This window comes from Pan troglodytes, chromosome 9 (assembly GCF_028858775.2).
Source record: "Pan troglodytes isolate AG18354 chromosome 9, NHGRI_mPanTro3-v2.0_pri, whole genome shotgun sequence".
Classification (NCBI taxonomy): Eukaryota; Metazoa; Chordata; class Mammalia; order Primates; family Hominidae; genus Pan; species Pan troglodytes.
The window spans coordinates 85,912,428-85,932,669 of record NC_072407.2 but is presented as its reverse complement, the minus strand read 5'-3'; the positions used below and the strand labels follow the sequence as shown (position 1 = coordinate 85,932,669).

The 20,242-nt window shown below is 37.6% G+C and overlaps 1 protein-coding gene across 34 annotated transcripts in view; it reads left to right on the top strand.

The window, feature by feature from the left end:
- Positions 1 to 20,242, top strand: part of DLG2 (discs large MAGUK scaffold protein 2) — a 2,168,441-nt gene that overhangs the window by 1,717,478 nt on the left and 430,721 nt on the right. Inside the window, exon 1 of one of the 34 annotated variants that reach the window (XM_063783336.1) lies at positions 14,551 to 14,649. The exons of the other annotated variants lie outside the window; for them this stretch is intronic. The gene's annotated coding sequence lies outside the window, so the exon portion shown is untranslated. Of the gene's footprint in view, positions 1 to 14,550; positions 14,650 to 20,242 lie in introns of those variants that run through there. 34 annotated transcript variants of the gene reach the window in all.

The following is a 20,242-nucleotide window of genomic DNA, read 5'->3' as shown; positions in this document are numbered from 1 at the left end:
ACATCTACCCAACAGGATCAATGTGAGGATTATATGACATGTAATATGCTTAGTACAATGTTTGCCACTCATTAAATATTAGCCATTATTATTGTTGTTTTAGGGTATTATTATTATTACTAGCAATTTTATCCTAAATGCATGGGATGATACTGAAAGTAGATTAAGCTGGTTTAAGCAAGGGAATGAATGTCAAGAACAATGAAGGACCTCAGATTTTTTACTTCATTTTCAGTCTAATAAGTAAGCCTCCTACACTGTACTGCATACGGACAGAAGATTCTTCACTCCTGAATCAGAGACTTTATTACTTATAATAATAGCTGTAGCCAGAATAAAAGCATTTTCAGCAGTTCCCTGAGCTCCAATTCCCACAGTGCAACACAAAGAAGGCCAGGTGATGCCTGCACATGCAAGTGGTTGTGTTATAGGAAAAGAACCCCAAGTGTAGGGAACTTGAATCTTTTATTAGGAACAGTAATCCTGCCTGGTCTTTACTATGGAGAAATGCATTATTGTTATTATGATGGATGGTTAAAAAAAAAAGTAAACAAAAGAACTAGTTCCAGAGATACTGTATCTATCTTTCAAGGCTGTATACTATACAAATATCTTTGAAAACATAGCCCAGAACAAAGACAGTCAGTGCTTCTGCTAGCAACTTCTGCTAGCAACATGTGCAGAAATGCAAGAGGCTCATAAATGTCTCCCAAGAATTATATAATCAGATCTGATGTTTCATAAGATCATTATTTAAGCTGTTAAATTTATAAGTATTTGTAAAATTTTACATCTTTTACTTCATTTTTTTACATCATAAACTTTTTTTCAAATTGTCACATTGTGCTTATAACACTAATTTTTATAATTATACAGCACAGTGGTCCTCAATTTGTCCATGATTTTGCATATCAATCATGGTCTAAAAATATTAAATGGAAAATTTCAGAAATAAACAATTTATGTTTTAAATTATGTGCCATTTTGTGAAGCATGATAAAATCTCTCACTATCCTGCCCAGGACCCGAATAATCCCTTAGTCCAGGTATCCGTGCTGTATACACTACCCACCCTTTAGTCACATAGGAGCCATCTCAGTGACCAGATCAACTGTTGCAGTATTGCAGTGCTTGTGCTCAAATAAACCTTATTTTACTTAATAATGCCCCCAAAGCACAAGAGTAGTGATGTGGGCATATTGTAATCATTGTTATATTTTATTATTAGTTATTGTTGTTAATATCTTACTGTGTCTAATTTATAAATCAAGTTTTGTCATAGATATGTATGCATAGGAAAAGACACAGTATTTATAGGGTTCATTACCACCTGCAGTTTCAGGCATCCAATCTTGGCACATTTCCACTGAAGATAAGAAGGGACTACTGCATATCAATAATATAATCCACAATAATTTATGTAGCTATTCTTGAATGACAGGAGGTTTAGTTTGCTTCTAATTTCTGGAAATCACCAATGAACACTTATTTTAAGATGTGAATTGGTTGAAAATGTAAAGCAACTACATTCATTGTGGAAATAACAGTACAAATGGCCTAGGAAGAATTGCTTGATGCTGCCAATTTGCCTAAGCCCCCAGTTTCCAATAAGGGATGGTGTTAATAAAGGAACATTTTTAGCCTGATTGCAAAGGTTTACAATAAATTTCAATAAAGTGCTCAGGATAAACATACAACAATTCTACTTCTACCAGAAACATTTTCTGAGACTGAGAATCAATTAATACTATTTATAAAACCATAAGAACTTCATTCTATGAAATTCTACCCAGAGAGAAGGTCAGGAGTAACAGAATACTCTATCAGATGAAGCTCTGTACGTATCTGCCTTCAAATATTCTTCATATAAAATGGGTCTGATAGGTTTTTTCCTACTTGTTTCAAAAATTAATTTTTAGATTAGTACTCATATTTGTTACCTATTAGAGAGTAATCTTTATATGTCTAATTATTAGGAAGTTTACTATATAGCATTAGTTAGAATACTAGATCATCAAATTTAAAGCTCATATTTACTGCTAAGGAAACTCATTGAAAAGATAAATGAATTGTCCATATTTATAAAATTAAATCAATACCTGTTATTGAGCATCTTCTGTATTAAAGAGGCTGTGGTTACCTGATAACACATTTCTCATCCAGAAATACCTACCCATAAAATTGGGTAAAATGGAGATATGATTTGTTGTATGGACGGTGCTATGATCATAGAACAATGGCGATGGAAAAAAATAAATGTGTGTGAATTATCCTGACTGAGAACATAAGAAAAATCTCAAGGAAGCTGAGCATTTGAGTCACCACATCTCAGGAACATAACAACTCATCTTGCCCACTATCCATTTAGAGGTTTAAGACTCTTCAGCATCATTTCCAGTTCCCCATACCCTGCTTTTTTATCCTCAGGGGCAGGAACCTGAATCTCTTCATATTGTCCAATCTGCCTTCCTGTATTCCTGGGGATTAGGAAAGGTTCCCTTGGGATGCATTTCTGTCTTCCTAATACCTATTAGTTTTAGTGCTACCTTCTGGGACCACACAGTGGAAGTCCACTGCCCATTTCAGATGAGGAGGTTGCACATGTTTACAATTTGCTTAGAGCTTTCCCTTTTCTAGATTAAACATTTCCAGTGCCTTCTGTTGCTTTTTATTTGGCATGATTTAAAAGCACTTATCATTCTGATCTTCAGATTGAAGAGTAAATGTTTCTGAATCCAAAATAGTACCCCTTGTGCAGGCTGATTGGTGAATAAGAGTGTAAATATTCCCTCCCTTGTTCTTGATGCTACTTTCGTTAATGTAGCAGTTTTTATATCCATATAACAATCTTGATTCATTCAATCTTGATTCAAATGAACCCTCTAAACTTTTATTTTCCAATGAAGGCTAGTAATCTGTGGTGGGTACTACAGAATCAAGTACAGCAAGAAATAGGAGATAGGGGAGGGATATTCCAGAACAAGGGGAGCCATATATAAATGCCTAGTGGCATGAAAGAACATGAGATGTTTGAGAAAGGCTGAGTAGCCCAGAGTGAATACATTATAGAATATGCAGAGGGACATAAGGCTAAATGGTGGATCATGAAAGGCTTTTGAATTACATTCGTGAATTAGTGTTTAGCACGATTACTTTGATAAAATTTTAAAGGATGAATTCGAGAAAAAAAATACCTTTAATAGTGGAAAAGTAGTTAATAATGGTGAAAGTAATAATAGTAATAATATTTAGTGATTAATTGAGTACCTACTATATCTTCCATAATATATACTACATACATTGTGTTTGATGTCACACAAAAAAAATCATGAAGACTTATTTTTCTCATGTTGTGGATGAGGAAATTAAGGCTTAGTTAAGTGGACTTACCAAGGTAACCAAGCTATTCAGTGGTGGATCCTGGATCAAATCCAGGTCTTCTGACTTTGTCTTTGCTACACTATGACAACAGCAGATGGAAACTGTATTAGTACCGTCAGATGGAAACTGTATTAGTCATTTTCACACTGGTGAAAAAGAGACATACCCAAGACTGGGCAATTTACAAAAGAAATAGGTTTATTGGACTTACAGTTCCACATGGCTGGGAAAACCTCACAATCATGGCAGAAGGTGAAAGGCACATCTTACATAGTGCCAGACAAGAGACGAGAGAGCTTGTACAAGGAAACTTAGTTTTTAAAACCATCAGATCTCGTGAGACTTCTCCACTATCACAAGAACAGCACAGGAAAGACCCACCCCCATGATTCAATTCTCTTCCACTGGGCCCCTCCCACAGCATGTGGGAATTCTGGGAGATACAAAATGAGATTTGTCTGGGGACACAGAGTCAAACCATATCATTCTGCCCCTACCCCCTCCCAAATCTCATGTCTTCACATCTCAAAACCAATCATGCCTTCCCAACAACCCCCAAATTCTTAACTCATTTCAGTATTAACTCAAAAGTCCACAGTCTAAAGTCTCATCTGAGACAAGGCAAGTCCCTTCCGCCTATGAGCCTGTAAAATCAAAAGCAAGTTAATTACTTCATAGATACAATGGGGCTACAGGCATTGGGTAAATACAGCCATTCCAAATGAGAGACATTGGCCAAAACAAAGGGGCTATAGGCTCTATGCAAGTCTGAAATCCAGTGGGGCAGTCAAATTGTAGAGCTCCAAAATGATCTCCTTTGACTCCATGTCTCACATCCAGGTCATGCTGATGCAGGAGGTGGGTTCCTATGGTCTTGAGAAGCTCCGGCCCTATAGCTTTGCAGGGTACAGCCTCCTTCCCAGCTGTCTTCATGGGCTGGCTTGAGTGTCTGCCATTTTTCCAGGCACACAGTGCAAGCTGTCAGTGGATCTACCATTCTGGGGTCTAGAGGACAGTGGTTCTCTTCTTGCAGCTCCACTAGGTAGTGCCCCAAGGTGGGAGCTCCAACCCCACACTTCCCTTCCACACTACCCTAACAGAGGTTCTCCATGAGGCCCCCACCTCTACAGCAAACTTCTGCCTGGGCATCCAGGTATTTCCATATATCCTCTGAAATCTAGGTGGAGGTTCCAAATCCTCAATTCTTGACCTCTGTGCACTCACAGGCTCAGTACCACATGGAAGCTGCCAAGGCTTGGGGCTTGCACCCTCAGAAGCCACAGCCCAAGCTCTATGTTGGCCTCTTTTAGCCATGGCTAGAGTGGCTGGGACACAGGGCACCAAGTCCCTAGGCTGCATACACCAGAGGTACCCTGGGACCAGCCCACAAAACCACTTTTTCCCTTTGGCCTCTGGCTCTGTGATGGGAGGGGCTGCCATGAAGACCTCTGACATGCCCTGGAGACATTTCCCCCATTTTCTTAGGGATTAACATTCAGCTCCTCATTACTTATGCACATTTCTGCAGCTGGCTTGAATTTCTTCTGAGAAAATGGGATTTTATTTTCTATCCCATTATCAGCTGCAAATTTTCCAAACTTTTATGCTCTGCTTCCCTTATAAAACTGAGTGTCTTTAACAGCACCCAAGTCACCTGTTGAATGCTTTGCTGCTTAGAAATTTCTTCTGCCAGATACCCTAAATCATCTCTCTCAAGTTCAAAGTTCCGCAAATCTCTTGGGCAGGAGGAAAATGCTGCCTGTTTCTTTGCTAAAACATACGAAGAGTCACCTTTGCTCCATTTCCCAGCAAGTTTCTCGTTTCCATCTGAGACCACCTCAGCCTGGACTTTCTTGTCCATATCACTATCAGCATTTTTGTCAAAGCCATTCAACCAGTCTCTAGGGAGTTCCAAACTTTCCCACATTTCCCTATCTTCTTCTGAGCCCTCCAAACTGTTCCAGCCTCTGCCTGTTGCCAAGTTCCAAAGTTGCTTCCACATTTTTGGGTATCTTTTCAGCAATGCACTCTAATCTTACCAATTTGCTGTATTAGTTCATTTTCATGCTGCTGATAAAGACATACCAGAGACTAAGAAATCTACAAAAGAAAGAAGCTTATTGGACTTACATTTCCACGTGGCTGGGGAGACCTCACAATCATGGCAGAAGGTGAAAGGCACGTCTCACATGGCGGCAGACAAGAGAAGAGAGAGCTTGTGCAGGGAAACTCCCATTTTTGATACCATCAGATCTCATGAGACTTATTCACTGTCATGAGAAAGCCATGGGAAAGACCTGCCCCCATGATTCATTTATCTCCCACCAGGTCCCTCCCACAACATATGAGAATTATGGGAGCCACAAGGTGAGAATTGGGTGGGGACACAGAGCTAATCCATATCAGAGACCAATGTGAAAATGTTCTAAAAGTAGAACCAGCATCACTTCACACCTCCAGAAATGCAGGAGAGGGATAAATCCTACATGACTGAGCTTTTTGGCCTGTGAGATCAAGAAGACAGGATGGTGTTTGGAGACAGAGATCCAAGTGCAGTACTGAAAAGTCTCTTTTCAAGAAGTGAGACTGGTGACTCTACCTAAGACTACAAAGTTTCGGAGAAAAATCTCAGGAATTAATGGATATGCCCTTGATGGGCTAATTTCCCCAGAACAGATTTAGCAACAAGAGTAAGTCATGTATTCAAAGATGATTACCTTTGACATTTATTTATCCAAAGATTTAACTTGAAAATATCCTCATTCACTGTATGCAAAAAGTACTCCACAGACAGTATAAATTCAGCCATCTGACACCTGGTAATGGGAGCTGTGCTGTTTAATCCTCACCTATCAGAACAGAAATAATCTCTCATATATTTATGATACTTGGTAGGGTTGTTAAAATGTGGACAATATTATCCATATTATGCTATAGTCATATTTTTTCTGAATTATACAGGGATATGAAAATAAGTAGATAAGTGCAGTTTGATGAAATAGTAACATTAATAGGACCTTGTTATTAGTCTATAAATATTTGAAAGATGTTAACATCTGAGAAAGACAAGATTTATTTAGCTAAAATAAAAGAGGATACCTTGTGTTACACCTATGTAGGAGTAATTGGAGAAGGATAGAGGTAGTTGGAGCAATTGTATCAGATAAATGTTAAGTTGATTATTGGAAAAAATACTCTTGCCAATGAGATTTATTTTTTAAATAATATCTCATAGAAAGTAATAATAGAAAAATGAAAAGAGAAAAGAATAAAAAACAGTCCTTTAATGTATTTGTTCAATACTAACATAAACTAATGAAAGTATTGAAAAGAAAAAGTCTCCATTATCAATAGCCTTATTAGTAAATGAAGAAAATGTCGTTATGACTTTTCTATCTTCTGAGTCTATATAAAAACAAATTTATAATTTACAATTTTAGACACAAAGTATTAACTAAAGCTCCCTAGCATGAGAAAATCAGTCATTATAGTTTTCTTGAGGTAATGGAAACTTATATTTACCTGAATGTAATAAAGTCATTTTTATATTTACATATCCAATACATAGGTATACACATACATATGTGTGCATTTAGATGTATCTCTGCAAATGTTTATAAATATATATTTATGTTTAGTTTATAATTTATGATTCAAAAATTCTCACATTTAAACATAGATCTCTATTATTTATTATAGTTCCTAAAGGATACTTTTATCTGCAAATTTTGAGGGCAGTCAGTCAATTCCCCAAAGTTCCCAAGGCCCTTTGTATAGGCAACATTTACAGTAGGTAAAAGCACAGCCTTTGGACTTTAACAGACTAAGGGGCAATCCTATCTCTTACTAGTTTTTGTGACTAGAGGAGACAAAGTATTTTACCTTTCCAAGCCTCAGTTTCTTCATCGCAAAATGGGGATGATACAACCATCAGGAGGATTAAATAAGATAATGTGTATAAAGCAATTAACAAAACACATTCAACATAGTAATTTCTAAATAAGTAGTATGTATTCTCATTATTATTTTAGTTTTCATTTCTATCAGTTCCCACCATGACAAGGCAAGCTGAATGAGGACAGGGTTTGTTTGTTTGTCTTGTTTTTCATTTTATTCACTCCTTTATCTTTGGGTCCTAGAGAGTACTTGTACATAGAACATTCAGTAAATATTTGTGGAATAAATCAATGGGTGATTGATTTAATGAATAATTCAGCCTCCACTTTATCAAGCTGCCCTGTATAGTAACAAATAGTATTTTAGTATTCAAGTAAATTTTAGAGGGTTATTTAGAGAGCAGAGATTCAAAGAAATTTATGTTTCAAGTAATTAATTTAACATTTAAAATATCAGAGTTTTTATGGAATACACAATTTGGGTCCTGGTAGTTTTCTTTCAGTATCAGTTTAGGTTCAAATTGGTGGTTAAAGGCATTGGAAAACAAAGTATCCCCTTAAGGGTCGTTTGTGTTCTTCCCTTTGAATCAATGCTTTTCTGTTTTGTTTGTTTCCTCATTGCTTCTTTCTTAATATTTTTATGCCACAAAGATTCAAATCCAAGAGTTGTAATTCAGCTATGGCCCAAATAGGAGTAACTAACCAAAGCCAATTAACAGTAAAATCACATCCACACTGTTGGATGTATCCACCACATTGAACTTAGCTCTGCTGGCTAGCAGTGGCTCTCTGCTTCTCTGGTTTCAAAGCTGGAGAGGAAAGCGTGACTAAACATGAATGTTATTATCAGTATTACTGAATAATTCATGTTATTGAATAACATGAGTGTTATTATCAGGTGACCAGCATCTATTAAAAGTGATGCTTTCTGCTAGTGTGGAATCAGATGAAAACTTTTATAAACAACCTAGAAATTTAGAGCTTAAAAAATACAACACTGCTTAATGACACATGATTTTTAAAAAATCTTGTACTGTAGTTTCAAGCTTTATGTTTCACCCTAGACTGATTTATTATACATAATTTCACATCATATATTTACATACAATAAACTTCACCCATTTCTAGTGTATAATTCAATAATGCTTAGTAACTTTACCCAGTGTTATATCCATCACCATAAATCAGTGTTAAACCACTTTCATGCCCCCAGTAAATCCCTCATGCCCATTTACAATTAATCTCCTTTCCCACCCCAGCCCCAGACAACCACTAAACTATTTTCTCTATAAAATTGCATTTTTTTGATTAACCTCTGTATTTTTAATATTCATTAATTAATAAAAAACTATCAGTCGTAAGAGAATGTAGTCAGACTTGTGCCTGTTTACGGGGTCAAGCTATTTTCTTCCTTTTGTTTTGTTTCACAAAAGAAAATATGGCTGGTCCATCTTTCACAAAATTAACTTAAATATGACATTTGACTGTAATAACAGTGAGCATCTTTATGTGGGCAGATTAAGATTCTGTAATTTCATGCTCAGCTGCGTTGATGGCTTTCAGCCTTGTTTAAGCAGACCAGCTACGGACAGCAGTAAACCCTATAACGTCCTGCCATGGCTAATTGCGTAAATCTTCTACCTCTGTAACTTTTATGGCTGCTATTTCAACTAGATACCTTCAATAAGATATAAGTTTATTGGAGCAGAGCAGAATCTATTTATTGTTGTTTTCATATTTTATTCCAAAATTAAGATTCACCACTATATTCTCAAGTGGCAGTAAATGGATTCTTCCCTTATTTATATTGTCCTTTTTAGTGAATTTGTGGTATAATAGAGGGTATATATTAATTTCCCCCACCCCTTGTCAAGTGTACTGTATACATAGAGAGTCCCTGGTATATTCATTTGACTTCATTAAATGCAAGTACAAATGGTTTGTCTTGATAAAAGTGAGTATTTTTGCTTGGGAACTCAGTGGAAATGATATAACTAGCATTACAGTGTTCAGTTCAATAGATGGGAACTGTGCTAGACATGGGGTTGGGGGTACAATGGTTAATGTGTTATGGTTGCAGCCTTCAGGGAGTTCACAGCCTAGCTGGGGAAAAAGACATTTTTAAAATAGTGCTTTACTGCTATGTGGGAAATGCCTTGATGAGGACATGCCTGGGTGCTGTGGAAACAAAGCTGAGAGCTTGCAAATTCTTTTCCTGAATCTGAGTGTGCATGAGATAAGTCCTGAAGAATGAATAGCAGCAGGCTGGGTAAAGAACAATAGCAGGGACTGTGGCTCTTGAAATCGTCTTAGTGCTTCCTTTGGAGTTTTGCCTAGTTGTCAAGTATCATGTTTAAAGGGCCCTGTGTGAAGAAAATGGCTGAGGTTTTCCCAAAATAAAAGATGTTTGGAAATGACGGTAGTTATGAAGTTTCACTCACCTAATGAATGTTTCCACTACTGTGTTAAAAAAGACAGTAGTGGCTGGACGCGGTGGCTCACGCCTGTAATCCCAGCACTTTGGAAAGCCGAGGCGGGCGGATCACCTGAGGTCAGGAGTTCAAGACCAGCCTGACCAACGTGGAGAAACCCACTCTCTATTAAAAATACAAAAATTAGCCGGACGTGGTGGGACATGCCTGTAATCCCAGCTACTCGGGAGGCTGAGGCAGGAGAATCACTTGAACCCTGGAGGCGGAGGTTGCGGTGAGCCGAGATCTTGCCATTGCACTCCAGCCTGGCAACCTGGGCAACAAGAGCAAAACTCCATCTCCAAAAAAAAAAAAAAAAAAAAAAGACAGTAGTTCTTAGTAATATGATGTTTCCTGATACACATGTATGTGCATTATTTATAACTTGTCTTATTCCTAAAATGATCCTATTAAAGTATTTAGAAAATTCAAGGCCCAGAAGAAAAATTTTAAAAATGCAAATCGATTTCATATTGTTTTTCATGGCTGAGTGATAATCCATTGTGTCATTTGCAACAACATGGATGGAACTGTAGGTAATTATTTAAATAAAATAAGCCAGGCACAGAAAGGAAAGTATTGTATGTTTTCACTCATAAGTGGGAGCTAAAACAGTGGATCTCATGAAGGCAGAGAGTAGAATGTAGTTATCAGAGCCTGGGAAGAGAAGGGGCTGGGGAAAATAAGTTTTTTAAAGGTAAAAAAAAGTATAGTTAGATGGAAGAAACAAGTTCTGTATTCCATAGTACAGTAAGGAAATTATAGCTACCAATAATTTGTTGTACATTTAAAAATAGGTGGAAGAGAAGATTTGTCATGTTCTCGACACAAAGAAAATATAAATGGTTGAGGCGATAGATATCCCAATTACCCTGATGTGATTATTGCACATTGTATATAGGTGTTAAAATAGCACCTGTACCCAAAAATATGTACAACCATTATGTATCAATTTTAACTTTATTTAATTCAGAGGGAAAACTTTCTCAAAATTTTAGGGCAAATGAAATCTTTAACAATTTTTTGTTTCCTTTTTTGTTTCCTTGGGGCTCTGTAAACTTCTAGGCTAGGGTGAAATCTCCTCTGTTCTAATAGTGTTCTGTCTATTTTTGCTTCTCTTTCTTTTCTTCTTTCTTCCTTTTTGTTTTTGGTTAATTGATCACTATCACTTACTTACGTATCTCTCTATATAAACTGTAAGATTCTTAGTAACAGGAACTGGGCTTGCTTCCTATTTGTAACTCTTATACTACCTAGCACAGTGCTGAATTTCAGTAGATACAGAAATGTCCTATAACAGAAAGTGGGTGGTTACAAGAAGGCAACAAGGAGAATAATTTAGCAAATATGAGGTAGACGACTGAGTAAAGTGAATTCTGGAATACATTGGTTGTTTCCTCGCACATATGTGGTGCTCAGTAAACATTGGCTAAATAAGGATGAATGAGGATATGCCTTGATAAAGTTTGGAGGTGGGAGAAAGGATTTGGAGCAATTACAAACCAATGGTATATTTAGTATAAAATGTGACATGAAGTTGAGTAACATAATAATTTCCAGCAGGGTGTTTGACTGGATGCTTCCTGTTAAATGAAGCCAACACATTTTTCTCAGGTATTTCAAAGAACCAAGGCAGTGGGGGAAGTGGAGTCTAAGAAAGCATTACTTCTGCAAGATACACAGCATGCAGTAGTAATATGAAAACAATGATTTTTGACTGGAATCATGGCATTAAAGAATTCTCAGTAAGTTTACCTGATTCCAACTCATGGAAGCAATACTCTCAATTGGAAAAGAAGTCAACAAATACAAAATTGAACCAATAAACAGATAATTTCCGTGAGTAATCGGTGATATGGAGAAATGTAGGAGGCTATATAATACCTGGGATGGGAATGGAACACCTTTAGCTAGAAGACCAGGGAAGGCATCTCAGGGATCTGAATGAAAAGGAGGTGTCCAGGAGAAAACCTGGGGTAAAGCAATCAATGAATGCAGATGCCCTTAGAGAGGACTAGCGAGAATATCTGAGAGGCAGGAAGAAGGCCAGCATGGCTAGGTTAGGGAGTGATGGACAGAGTGGGGAGCAATGAGCAACAAAAGACAGACAGTGGCCACAGGATTTGATATCCCTCAAAGGGACTGTGTATTTTATTCTAAATGCAATGGAAAAGTCTTTGAGAGGTTTTCTGTGAGTTGGGCAACTTATGACCTGATGTTATGCTTGAAAACAATCTTGGTCAGTGAGAAGTAACTGCAGGACAGGAGAAAAATCAGTTGGGACGCTGTTTTAACAGTCTACTAAGAGAGCATATTGTTTCCATTAAGGTGGTAGCACTGAAGAGGTAGGGTGTATTTCTGTGGTAGAAGTAAAACAACTTGTTAATGGATTGGGTATGGAGTATGATGGAAAATAAATCATTGAAAATGCCTAGATTTTTCAACTGAACTCAGTGAGCGGTACCTCTATTTACAGAAAGGAAGATTGTAGGCCAAACTGACATGGGAGGGAATGAACTGGAATGACCAAATAAATGTCCTTTCTCGCAAGTTAAATTATATATGCTTGAAGATCATGGTCTTTATTTTAGGCTTTATTTTTTCCTTTGTTATACCAGGCATAATTCCTTGCATATACCAGGTGGTAACAAATGGGTATTGGCCAATTAGGTGATTGGGAAGCCGAGATATGGAGAATGGATGTCTGAATCTTCTATTAACTTAACAAACTATGATAAAACTTTTGGCCTCTAGAGGTGGGTTTTTTTTTAATTCTTTGCAAATCTTAAGACATGTGAAGGGTAAGAAAACTATCATAGATTTAAAAATTGTTACCCTTATGCCCTTTCAAATCCTCTCACTTGCATCCTCACAAAGTTGTAACTTGCATACAATATAGTTGCTAATAAGTAGTCATTTTTCATTAATGGGAAATTCATTAAAAGCTTCATTTGGAAGATTTTCATTGAGATCCAAAGACAAAACATTTTAGTGTTTAGATACTTTCCTTATATTGATATTTTACATTTAATATTTGCCTTATATTGGTAATCTAATGGCTATGAATACTAAATATTATCAAGCTGTTTACAGCCACAAATGTTTGCAAAAATTGCTTTGTGTCAGAAAATTAATCCCAGAGGAAAGCGCTAACTTATTTAAATGGAAGGAGTTTGTCGCCAGTGACTAGTTTCACTTTACTGGATCAAATTTAAAATCTTAGAAAGCATTGCATTTTATCATGTTGGGCTCTTAATTTCCAACTTACTTTTTCTTCTTTTCAATACTAGAGCTCTGGTAATAAGTAGAAGATTAGGTGAACAAATGACTACTTGGAACATATTCAACCGAAAAGAATACCAGAGAAAGAGGCGATTCTTACCTTTGGAGTATAAATAGTAGGGCAGAGGGAACTGAACAATTGGCCTTTTATTCTGTTACCTATTGGTACAATGAGGGTGATAACTCTACAGTGACCACTGTAAGGAATTACTCTGCCATGACCATTGTAAGGAATATTCAGATTGCAGATGTCAAGTGAAACATCTCCTCTTTCATTATACAGCTGGGGCTTTTCCATGAGGCTAATACAAACAGACTAACAGATCCCATGAAGTCAAACATCCTGCATTTATTTGGATGTCTGCATGAAAAATCAAGAAGGAAAGTAGATTGTAGAATTAGAACCCAGCAAAATAATAGGAGGTGTTCTGCATTTCTTAGCCTAGGAACCCACACTCGGTTGCCATGGGAAATGTGGCATTCCCCTGTCAGGGTAAAGGGTTCTATTTGCTCTACAGAATGGCTCTGTAAGGACTGGTCCCTGAAAATGCTAGAACAGAAAGGCTTGGAATTCATGCCAGTCTTCTTCAGAACTGCTTTCTCTCCACATATCCTTGACTGTCTCTAACCCTTTTCCAGCTGTTTTATAAACCTGAGGATCATGAAAGGCTTATTCTAAACTACAAAAGTGGCTATGTTTTAATTTTGCTTAAAAGCGCTCATGACCTCTTCTTTGCCTACAGAATATATTCCAAACTCCAAAGAGCAGTACTCGCTGTTTCATGTTTAGGGCTTTAAGGTCTTTAGCAACTGTTGACTAAAGTCTTCCCACTAAAACTATCTCCTTGCTCCCGTTTTTGGCTGACATGCCTTCTTATTCTCTTCTTTACCCTCATGCATCCTCTCAATTCTCTCCTTCTTAGTCTTTTTTTCTGTGTTACCTTCTGCTACTCATCCTATAATGTTTCCTATCACTAAGTCTTCATTTCAGTTTTCACTTCTTTCCATCACAACCTTTCTAGGAATATCCATGGCTTCATATGAACCTATACAATATTGACTCCAAAATGTACCTTTTTAGACCATTACTGACTTCTGAGATTAAACTGTAATATCTATTTAATGAGATATCTCTACCTTGATGGCATGCATATTCCCTCAAACTAATCAGATACAATATCGGAATAATTGTATTCCCCTCAAATCTATTATTATTCTTATACTCCTTTCTGAGTATAAAGCACCACTGCTGACCAGTCACCCCAACTAGAAACATGGAAGTTGTCCTGGATTCCTCACTCACACACCACATGCAATTGCCATATCCTGCAGATTCCATTCTTAGCTCTAGCCATATTTTCCTTCCTTCAACCCATTGGTTATTTCAGGTTCAGGTCAGCATTTAGAGACACCTATACCCACGTCACTCTGCCTTCCTGGGAAGTAATTTCAATTTACTATTTTCCATGCTTCATACTTTGCAACTTTTTTTACATACACTGCTTTATTTTCCCCATCAGAGCAAACTGTGAAAAGGTACTATTATCTACATTATATGATGACAGGACTACAGATGAAAATGTTCAGTTTTGAGATTGTCAAGAACTTCATTAAGAAAGGTGAGAAATTCCTAACCCAAGTCCATTGGTTCCCAAGCCCATGCTCCTTCCCCATCACAGTGCTGTCGCCCATCTACACCCAATAAAGTAGGAGAGGACAGTAACAACTGAAAAGAAATGGAAGGAAAAATCAAAACAAGGAAAATGAAGTGACTTATCTAGGGCCACTGAGTTCATTATGAGCATGGGGGAAAGACCACATTTCTGACATCCAGATCTCTGCCTTTTTTTCCAAAAAAAAAAACTCTACCTTTTCAATGTTGTCGAAGAATAAAAATCAGAGTGTGTTATTCCGAAAAATTTCTTTCCTATGTGAAATGAAAAGATATCCAGGGCAATTTGAATTAGATGCCTAAAATCCTAGCTGGCATACGAAAATCTTCCCATTTCTAATTTTCCAATTGGTGCTTTTTGTAGTACCTCTCTATTTTTATATAAAATTTCTTTTTTTATTATTATTATTGTACTTTAAGTTTTAGGGTACATGTGCACAATGTGCAGGTTAGTTACATATGTATACATGTGCCATGCTGGTATGCTGCACACATTAACTCGTCATTTAGCATTAGGTATATCTCCTAAAGCTATCCCTTCCCCCTCCCCCCACCCCACAACAGTCCCCAGAGTGTGATGTTCCCCTTCCTGTGTCCATGTGTTCTCATTGTTCAATTCCCACCCATGAGTGAGAATATGCGGCGTTTGGTTTTTTGTTCTTGCAATAGTTTACTGAGAATGATGATTTCCAATTTCATCCATGTCCCTACAAAGGACATGAACTCATCATTTTTTATGGCTGCATAGTATTCCATGGTGTATATGTGCCACATTTTCTTAATCCAGTCTATCATTGTTGGCCATTTGGGTTGGTTCCAAGTCTTTGTTATTGTGAATAGTGCCGAAATAAACATACATGTGCATGTGTGTTTATAGCAGCATGATTTATAGTCCTTTCGGTATATACCCAGTAATGGGATGGCTGGGTCAAATGGCATTTCTAGTTCTAGATCCCTGAGGAATCGCCACACTGACTTCCACAATGGTTGAACTAGTTTACAGTCCCAACAACAGTGTAAAAGTGTTCCTATTTCTCCACATCCTCTCCAGCACCTGTTGTTTCCTGACTTTTTGATGATTGCCATTTTAACTGGTGTGAGATGGTATCTCATTGTGGTTTTGATTTGCATTTCTCTGATGGCCAGTGATGGTGAGCATTTTTTCATGTGTTTTTTGGCTGCATAAATGTCTTCTTTTGAGAAGTGTCTGTTCATGTTCTTCACCCACTTTTTGATGGGGTTGTTTGTTTTTTTCTTGTAAATTTGTTTGAGTTCATTGTAGATTCTGGATATTAGCCCTTTGTCAGATGAGTAGGTTGCGAAAATTTTCTCCCATTTTGTAGGTTGCCTGTTCACTCTGATGGTAGTTTCTTTTGCTGTGCAGAAGCTCTTTAGTTTAATTAGATCCCATTTGTCAATTTTGTCTTTTGTTGCCATTGCTTTTGGTGTTTTAGACATGAAGTCCTTGCCCGTGCCTATGTCCTGAATGGTAATGCCTAGGTTTTCTTCTGGGGTTTTTATGGTTTTACGTCTAACATTTAAGTCTTTAAACCATCTTGAATTAATTTTTGTGTAAGGTGTAAGGAAGGGATCCAGTTTCAGCTTTCTACATATGGCTAGCCAGTTTTCCCAGCACCATGTATTAAATACGGAATCCTTTCCCCATTGCTTGTTTTTCTCAGGTTTGTCAAAGATCAGATAGTTGTAGATATGCAGCGTTATTTCTGAGGGCTCTGTTCTGTTCCATTGATCTATATCTCTGTTTTGGTACCAGTACCATGCTGTTTTGGTTACTGTAGCCTTGTAGTATAGTTTGCAGTCAGGTAGCGTGATGTCTCCAGCTTTGTTCTTTTGGCTTAGGATTGACTTGGCGATGCGGGCTCATTTTTGGTCCCATATGAACTTTAAAGTAGTTTTTTCCAATTCTGTGAAGAAAGTCATTGGTAGCTTGATGGGGATGGCATTGAATCTATAAATTACCTTGGGCAGTATGGCCATTTTCACAATATTGATTCTTCCTACCCATGAGCATGGAATGTTCTTCCACTTGTTTGTATCCTCTTTTATTTCCTTGAGCAGTGGTTTGTAGTTCTCCTTGAAGAGGTCCTTCAAATCCCTTGTAAGTTGGATTCCTAGGTATTTTATTCTCTTTGAAGCAATTGTGAATGGGAGTTCACTCATGATTTGGCTCTCTGTTTGTCTGTTATTTGTGTATAAGAATGCTTGTGATTTTTGTACATTGATTTTGTATCCTGAGACTTTGCTGAAGTTGCTTATCAGCTTAAGGAGATATTGGGCTGAGACGATGGGGTTTTCTAGATATACAGTCATGTCATCTGCAAACAGGGACAATTTGACTTCCTCTTTTCCTAATTGAATACCCTTTATTTCCTTCTCCTGCCTGATTGCCCTGGCCAGAACTTCCAACACTATGTTGAATAGGAGTGGTGAGAGAGAGCATCCCTGTCTTGTGCCAGTTTTCAAAGGGAATGCTTCCAGTTTTTGCCCATTCAGTATGATATTGGCTGTGGGTTTGTCATAGATAGCTCTTATTATTTTGAGATACGTCCCATCAATAACTAATTTATTGAGAGTTTTTAGCATGAAAGGTTGTTGAATTTTGTCAAAGGCCTTTTCTGCATCTATTGAGATAATCATGTGGTTTTTGTCTTTGGTTCTGTTTATATGCTGGATTATATTTATTGATTTGCGTATATTGAACCAGCCTTGCATCCCAGGGATGAAGCCCACTCGATCATGGTGGATAAGCTTTTTGATGTGCTGCTGGATTTGGTTTGCCAGTATTTTATTGAGGATTTTTGCATCAATGTTCATCAAGGATATTAGTCTAAAATTCTCTTTTTTGGTTGTGTCTCTGCCTGGCTTTGGTATCAGGATGATGCTGGCCTCATAAAATGAGTTAGGGAGGATTTCCTCTTTTTCTATTGATTGGAATAGTTTCAGAAGGAATGGTACCAGTTCCTCCTTGTACCTCTGGTAGAATACAGCTGTGAATCCGTCTGGTCCTGGACTCTTTTTGGTTGGTAAGCTATTGATTATTGCCACAATTTCAGAGCCTGTTATTGGTCTATTCAGAGATTCAACTTCTTCCTGGTTTAGTCTTGGGAGGGTGTATGTGTCGAGGAATTTATCCATTTCTTCTAGATTTTCTAGTTTATTTGCGTAGAGGTGTTTGTAGTATTCTCTGATGGTAGTTTGTATTTCTGTGGGATCGGTGGTGATATCCCCTTTATCATTTTTTATTGCGTCTATTTGATTCTTCTCTCTTTTCTTCTTTATTAGTCTTGCTAGCGGTCTATCAATTTTGTTGATCCTTTCAAAAAACCAGCTCCTGGATTCATTAATTTTTTGAAGGGTTTTTTGTGTCTCTATTTCCTTCAGTTCTGCTCTGATCTTAGTTATTTCTTGCCTTCTGCTAGCTTTCAAATGTGTTTGCTTTTGCTTTTCTAGTTCTTTTAATTGTGGTGTTAGGGTGTCAATTTTGGATCTTTCCTGCTTTCTCTTGTGGGCATTTAGTGCTATAAATTTCCCTCTACACACTGCTTTGAATGTGTCCCAGAGATTCTGGTATGTTGTGTCTTTGTTCTCGTTGGTTTCAAAGAACATCTTTATTTCTGCCTTCATTTCGTTATGTACCCAGTAGTCACTCAGGAGCAGGTTGTTCAGTTTCCATGTAGTTGAGTGGTTTTGAGTGAGTTTCTTAATCCTGAGTTTTAGTTTGATTGCACTGTGGTCTGAGAGACAGTTTGTTATAATTTCTGATCTTTTACATTTGCTGAGGAGAGCTTTACTTCCAACTATGTGGTCAATTTTGGAATAGGTGTGGTGTGGTGCTGAAAAAAATGTATATTCTGTTGATTTGGGGTGGAGAGTTCTGTAGATGTCTATTAGGTCCGCTTGGTGCAGAGCTGAGTTCAATTCCTGGATATCCTTTTAAACTTTCTGTCTCATTGATCTGTCTATTGTTGACAGTGGGTTGTTAAAGTCTCCCATTATTATTGTGTGGGAGTCTAAGTCTCTTTGTAGGTCACTCAGGACTTGCTTTATGCATCTGGGTGCTCCTGTATTGGGTGCATATACATTTTGGATAGTTAGTTCTTCTTGTTGAATTGATCCCTTTACCATTATGTAATGGCCTTCTTTGTTTCTTTTGATCTTTGTTGGTTTAAAGTCTGTTTTATCAGAGACTAGGATTGCAACCCCTGCCTTTTTTTGTTTTCCATTTGCTTGGTAGATCTTCCTCCATCCTTTTATTTTGAGCCTATGTGTGTCTCTGCACGTGAGATGGGTTTCCTGAATACAGCACACTGATGGGTCTTGACTCTTTATCCAATTTGCCAGTCTGTGTCCTTTAATTGGAGCATTTAGTCCATTTACATTTAAGGTTAATATTGTTATGTGTGAATTTGATTCTGTCATTATGATGTTAGCTGGTTATTTTGCTCGTTAGTTGATGCAGTTTCTTCCTAGCCTCGATGATCTTTACAATTTGGCATGATTTTGCAGTGGCTGGTACCGGTTGTTCCTTTCCATGTTTAGTGCTTCCTTCAGGAGCTCTTTTAGGGCGGGCCTGGTGCTGACAAAATATCTCAGCATTTGCTTGTCTGTAAAGTATTTTATTTCTCCTTCACTTATGAAGCTTAGTTTGGCTGGATATGAAATTCTGGGTTGAAAATTCTTTTCTTTAAGAAAGTTGAATATTGGCCCCCACTCTCTTCTGGCTTGTAGAGTTTCTGCCAAGAGATCCGCTGTTAGTCTGATGGGCTTCCCTTTGTGGGTAACCCGACCTTTCTCTCTGGCTGCCCTTAACATTTTTTCCTTCATTTCAACTTTGGTGAATCTGACAATTATGTGTCTTGGAGTTGCTCTTCTCGAGGAGTATCTTTGTGGCGTTCTCTGTATTTCCTGAATCTGAATGTTGGCCTGCCTTGCTAGATTGGGGAAGTTCTCCTGGATAATATCCTGTAGAGTGTTTTCCAGCTTGGTTCCATTCTCCTCGTCACTTTCAGGTACACCAGTCAGACGTAGATTTGGTCTTTTCACATAGTCCCATATTTTTTGGAGGCTTTGTTCGTTTCTTTTTATTCTTTTTTCTCTAAACTTCCTTTGTCACTTCATTTCATTCATTTCATCTTCCATCACTGATACCCTTTCTTCCAGTTGATCACATTGGCTCCTGAGGTTTCTGCATTCTTCACGTAGTTCTCGAGCCTTGGCTTTCAGCTCCATCAGCTCCTTTAAGCACTTCTCTGTATTGGTTATTCTAGTTATACATTCGTCTAAGTTTTTTTCAAAGTTTTTAACTTCTTTGTCTTTGGTTTGATTTTCCTCATGTAGCTCGGAGTGGTTTGATCGTCTGAAGCCTTCTTCTCTCAACTCATCAAAGTCATTCTCTGTCCAGCTTTGTTCCGTTGCTGGTGAAGAACTGCGTTTCTTTGGAGGAGGAGAGGCACTCTGCTTTTTAGAGTTTCCAGTTTTTCTGCTCTGTTTTTTCCCCATCTTTGTGGTTTTATCTACTT